This window comes from Sminthopsis crassicaudata, chromosome 4 (assembly GCF_048593235.1).
Source record: "Sminthopsis crassicaudata isolate SCR6 chromosome 4, ASM4859323v1, whole genome shotgun sequence".
In the NCBI taxonomy this organism is placed as follows: Eukaryota; Metazoa; Chordata; class Mammalia; order Dasyuromorphia; family Dasyuridae; genus Sminthopsis; species Sminthopsis crassicaudata.
The window spans coordinates 444288935-444295431 of NC_133620.1; the positions used below are offsets into that span (position 1 = coordinate 444288935).

The 6497-nt window shown below is 38.3% G+C and overlaps 1 long non-coding RNA gene across 1 annotated transcript; it reads left to right on the forward strand.

The window, feature by feature from the left end:
• Nucleotides 1–4721: 4721 nt before the first annotated feature.
• LOC141541438 (uncharacterized) lies at nucleotides 4722–6071 on the forward strand. The gene is made up of 2 exons (XR_012481806.1): nucleotides 4722–4766; nucleotides 5459–6071. It is a non-coding gene; the product is annotated as an uncharacterized LOC141541438 (long non-coding RNA).
• The last annotated feature ends 426 nt before the right edge of the window (nucleotides 6072–6497 follow it).

Here is a 6497-nt window from a genome sequence, read left to right on the forward strand (position 1 = left end):
CTTAACTCACAGATTTTGTTTTTTAGGCTTTTTGAAATATTTAAATTCAATTTTTCTCAGTATAATATTTTTATTTTTTATTTTAATAATATTTAAATTTTCTAAATAATACAAAGACAGTTTTCGACATCCACCTTTGCAAAACCTCATGCTCCAAATTTTTCTCCCTCTCCTTTCCCTTCCTCTCCCCAAGATAGCAAGCAATCTGATACAGGCTAAATTTGTGCAGTTCTTCTAAACATATTTCCATATTTATCATGCTGCCCAAATAAAATCAGATCAAAAGGGGAAAAACACAATAAATTGGGGGAAATTAGCAAACAAATAACAAAAAAGGTAAAAACACTATGTTTGGATCTCTCTCTGGATATAGATAGTACTTTCCATCACAAATCCATTGGAATTGCCTTGAATCACCTTATTGTTGAAAAGATCCAAGTCCATCACAGCTAATCATCACACAATCTTGTTACTGTGTACAATGTTCTTTTGGCTCTGATTTAATTCAGGTTTTATAATGGATGATTAATGATCAACTTTCTTTTATGCAAGGATTTTGTGTGAATATAATAGTTTAAAAGGTTTTTCTTTAATTTAAAATTTAGAATTAAATTTATTCAAAATAAGTTAACAAAGTTTCTTTAAGGAAATTGAGCCACCAGCAAAAGAACATCCCCATAACTAAAGGGATGAACAGTTCTAAAGAAAATGTACAAGATTAAGGAAACAACACTCACAAGAAAAAGCTAAGAGTAGAGGGATGGGGAGGTAGATGGAGAAGGAGAGTAAGACCAGAAAGAGAAAAGATAAAGGAATCTAAAGATCTCACTTTCTTAGCAGAGAGCTCTCCAACAGATAAGGAAAGAGGCAGAGACTGTAAGAGCACAAGTCATTCAGAAAGTGTGCTGGAGAACAATTCTGGGGGTAAAGCCAAAGGATTTTCCCTCTTGTGTCTCCCCTGAACCTACAAATTTGAAGAAAGATGGGTTGGCTGGCCAGCTAGTCCTCTTCTCAATGGGCATGTTGAAAGAAAAGCCTTCTCCCAACCACAGAGGCCTGCACAGAAAGGGAAATCTTTCTGATCTCACATAATCATCTTCCTACCATTTCTATAGTGAGATAAGGTTGAAAGCATTCTAATTCCATGATCTCAGATGATCTTTACAATAACTCTGTGAAGTAAGAGCCATTATCCCTATTTCACAGATGAGAACACTGAAGTTGAGAAAAGTCAATGGCTTACCCAAAGTTATACATTGCTTGAGATAGGATGAAACATCAGGTCTTCCTGACTCCAAGTTCAATGCTCTATCCACTATCCCTTCTAGACTTATTTTAAGGGTTCTACTCCACTACTTCTAATAAAGAGGGGAAAAGGGTTAATTAGAGTGAACAACTCTTCCTAGCTTCCCAGACTACAGAATCAGAAGATTTCTACTCCTTCCTATGTGATTTTCTCAAACTCTCCTATTATTGACAAGTGTTTCTATTGACAGATCCCAATACCTCCTCTCTATGCTCTTCCATTCTAGGCCTCCTAGCCTCTGTGAAGAACCTTTTATTAACTATCCTCAATTAAGAACTGAATGGACTTCTTCCTTACTCCTGACATCACAAGGAACAAGAGAAAACACCTTTATCACCTTCTTGCCTCCAAATTAACACAATGCACTAAAGATCAGTGGAATCATTGAACTCTCCTCCCAGCTCTAGTCTTTCACAGGAATAGAAAACTACAGGGATTTTTAAAACTTCCCTTTAGTTCCAAGTCATGGACTTAATATTGAGTGTCTAAAATTATAGTTGACTAAATGGGGTGGGGACTGGGTGACAAACAGGACTAGATCCTTTCCTGTTATCATCATTATCATTGCTATCTTCTTCATCATAAAAAGTACCTTTAGTGCTTTATGAAAACCAGTGACATACTGTATCTTATCTCATCACCATGAACTTTGCCATCATCAACTTCATCAGTATCATCATCATTAGTTAAGCCAGCAGGAAGGCAGGACCTTTATACAGAGACATCCCCAGGACTAATTCACTTCAAATAATAAGACCAAAGAATGATGGATTTGTATCCATATTTGTCATGCTGCACAAATAAAATCAGATCTAAAGAGGAAAACACACTAAATTGGGGGAAAATAGCAAACAAATAACAAAAAAGGTGAAAACACTATGCTTGAATTTCTCTCTCGAAGTGGATGGCACTTTCCATCACAAATCACCTAATCCAGTCTTCTCATTTTATAGGACAATACATGGAGATTTTGAGCATGAAAATGATTTAAACAAAGTCTCATAGGAAATAAAGAGCAGAGCCAGAACTAACCCAGATCTCTTGACTTTGTCTTCCAGCGTTTTATCTCAGTATGAAGCAACAGAGAGAGAGAGAGAGAGAGAGAGAGAGAGAGAGAGAGAGATCTTTAAAATGGATTCTGCTTTTGGTGAATAAAAACATCTCCTTTTCAAGAAATCATAAATTTCTTTGGATGGGAGTGAAGACAATTTTATAATTTAAAAAATCTTTTTATTATGGTTAGCAAAGCAAATTTATATTTTTTGGACCAGTTTTCTTTAAAATCTCTGTATTCCTTCTCAAACCAACCTTCTGAAAATTACCAGCTCAGTCTTTGTCCATGGGCTGCCAGATAAAATTTTTTTATTCAAAACTTCTCTTTGAGGACCATCTATACACAATATGGATGAAAATTTCAGTGAATAGTTCGAGGAAGAACATGCAAGTGGAACATGTTGGTATGTCCCGCAAGTGAATCAGTGCCTCATATTCAGGTTTCCTTTTCCACTGTCTTTTATGGGGAGGGATATTCTTCAGAGCATGTAAAGGAAAGAGGATGGAAATTGTCTGTCTTGTTTACTTTTTACTGGAAATGTGACCTTTTATGTGGCTTCATCTCAGAGACAGAGAGATATAGGGAGACAAGGAAAGAAACAGAATTAGAGAATGAACAAGTCATTTATCTGGAGGATGACTTCATGCTGAGAGAGGAGGAAACTCTATATCAAGGTATTCCAAGGTCTTGGCAGGGTCACAGGCATGTAATAACCTTAAAAATTCAGAAATATTTGTCTATAAAATATGTTATGATGGAAAAAGATGATCACAGTGCTTAGGGGACATGGATGTAATTAGGGCATAAAGGTGATACTGAGATAGGCAAAAACAGATAATACATGACTCTAAAGGTAATGTATAAATCCTTCTCATCCTGTCCCCATCAACCAGAACCTCATACATGTAAATGCCCCTGGGGATCCTAGATAAAAATAATCTCTCACTGCTCTGATATTCTATAGCATGGAGTCTTATGATATTTACCTTGTATTACACAGAATTACAATTAGTGGTGAATTTGCTATCCTTTGATTAGAATACAGATTCTGAGTTGAAATCTGGCTCCAGAATCTTTTTGGGTGTATGACTCTGGGCAAGTCACTTAGCCTATCACAAACTCAGTTTCCTCAGTTATATAATAAGAAAAAGTATAGCCCCAACTGCCAAGAATATACTGATAATCAGATGAGATAGTAAATATAAAACATTTACCAAATATTAACAAGCAAGACAAATTTTAGCTACTATTAGAGTAATATTACTGAGAACAGGAAGTGTATCTCATTCATCTTTTTTTTTTTCTCATCAAAAGCTTTTAACAAAGAATTTTATTCTCAATAAATACTGAATAAATGAAATTGGTAAATGAATACATCAGTTGATGAATAAATGGATGGATGGGTGGCCACATATTTCCAATTTTTTAGTTTCCCTTTGAAAAAAGAAAAGTGGGGTTTGGAGAAGTGTCTTAAACATATTTGAAAGATGGGAGAACATGTTTGAAGATCTTTGTTGAGGGGTGATTTTGTATATGAGTAGAGTTAAATAAACCTTGGAGAAGCTAAAGACAAAGGGAACTGGTCCAGAGGAAAAAACATCAGATTATAACTTTAAATAGTAAAGATCTCAAGGGTCATATATTCCTTTTTTTTCCTCATAGAGTTGAAGAATCCAAAACCTGGAAGTTGAAGCAACTTGCCACAATATACACATAATAAGAGGCCAAGCAAGGATTTGAATTTAGGTGCTGTAACTATAACTGAAGAGCTCTTTCTACTGTCCTTTCCTGCATCTTATACAGAACAGTAGGGCATGAGGCCACATGGAAATGTCTAGAAAGGGACAGAGCCTCAGTGACTGAAGCAGCTAGAGCTTTTATCCAACAATCATTGTGCTTTCCAAAATAGTTATTTGAACTGAGGGCTCCCAATTTTTTCTAAGAATTGGTCCAACTGAAATCACCATCTGGATTCCCTCTTGCTCCAGCAGTTGCCTTAGCTATGTCTTAACATCATGGTCTGATGAAAAGAATGAGAACTTCATTTGGGGGAAATCATGGTTTAAATCCTTGCTAATTCACTTAGTACTTCTATGTCTTTGTATAAGTCATTTGTCTCTCAGAATCACAATATCTTCAACTTTAAAATGTCAATTAAGTGAAATGTCTTTTAACATCTTTTGACAACTCAATGATTTATGCACAGAAAGAAATAAGTATATGGGAATTTAGAGAATGTCAGGAATTGTCTGAGACATACCTAGAGTTGGGAAAGACACGCTTCCTCCTACTGAGCTGGGTGTTGTGCCACCAGATCAGCCTGGGATGTCCTATAAAAAGGTGTCCCTGTCTCCTCATCCACTCTGGTTCTTCAAGCAGAGAGCTCCAATCTGTGTCTGAATCAGGGTAAGTGTCTGAATGAGGGCCTGCGGGAGAGTTTGAGTAGGGTATTGGAGGAGAGAAAAGGAGAAGCAAAGCAAAGAGAGATGGGGTTGGGAAGAGGAGCAACATTTGAGATGAAGACAAATGGATAGAGGGACTGAGGAGGAGGAAAGAGTTAAAGTGAATGAGAAATACAATGCCTGGTAAAAATAGAATCTTTGGCCTGGTAGAGACTCCATTGGGATGTCCTCAGAAATAACCAGAAAAGGGCCTGGTTTCTCTGTGAGGATGAAGGGGAGGAAGAGCAGTGATTTCCTCAGGATGTAGAAGGAAGCCATGATCTCTTCCATAGGACACACATAATACTATTTAACTTTTAAGACTTATAGTTTTCCTAGTTCTGAAATTCTCAGAAGGTATATAAGAATATATTCATGCATATATAGAGACAGAGGAAGAGATAGAGGCAGAGAGTCAGAGGAGAGGCGGAAATTGTAGATAATCTCCTCAATTGTTATAAAATGTGTGTTCCTTCAACTTAAAATCCACCTCAAATGCACTTTAATGAAGGAATGATTTTGTTAAGTCTTTTCTTTCTGGATATTAATGTCTTCTATATAAAATTCACCATCATTTTAGTGATCATTTCCAGGTGAAGAAAACTTTTAAGGTTTGGTTTCATCCATTTGAAAAAAAATTCCTCTATTGTCTTTCAGATTTACTGAACTCCCACAAAGATGTCCTGCCAACAAAGCCAGCAGCAGTGCCAGGCCCCCAAGTGCCCCCCTAAGTGTCCTCCTAAGTGCCAGACTCCTAAATGTCCACCCAAGTGTCCCCCCAAGTGCCCTCCCCAGGCTCCATGCCCTCCTCCAGTTTCTTCCTGCTGTGGCTCTAGCTCTGGAGGATGCTGCAGCTCTGGGGGATGCTGTGGGTCCAGCTCTGGGGGATGTTGCAGCTCTGGCTCTGGGGGTGGCTGCTGCCTCTTTTCCCATCACAGGAGATCCCACAGACACAGACAGCAGAGGTCTGACTGCTGTGACAGTGGCAGTGGGCACAGCCAACAGTCTGGGGGCTGCTGTGGGAGCTCTGGGGGCTGCTGTTAATCTGAAGTCCTGTCCTAAGAGAAGCAGAAGAAGCAATTGACTGACTCTACTCTCTTTCCTCCTCATTCCTTAGCCTCCTCTCAGTATTGATTTGAACTTTTCAGATTTCTTAGGAGATGGAGAGAAGTAAGATCAATCACTTCATTTTATCTCAGCCTCCCCAGAAACAAACCATCCTTCTCTTCCTCATGTATCACAAGCAACAATAAAAATTTTTTTCTGGTCACAGCTGCCTCCTATTCTGTTTTTTTCCCTTTGCAACTTTATTCAAGGTTCCCTTCTTGTTAATGGTCCCACAAACTCTTCTGAACAATGTCTTGATGAGTAAGCAATGATTGTTGGTAGTAAGGCTGGAAGGCTGGGTAAGGTCTCTTTCCTTCAGACTGAAGGAGACCCAGAGGGTATCTGTATAGAAATTAAAACACCCATCCCAAAAGACAAATGTGCCTAAGCACAGGTGCCTCTGACTCTGCGTCACTAGGGAAAGGCCAAGGCTCAATCCAAGGTGAAAAGGAGAGAGGCTAACCAGATAGGGAAACAACCTTCTGCTGGAAGCAGACACACTCAAGAGATAGAGCCTGGTGGGGGGATTCAGGAGGATATAGCTCTTTCTGTTCAGGTTTGATCTATCCCTACTTACCTTTTCCCTATC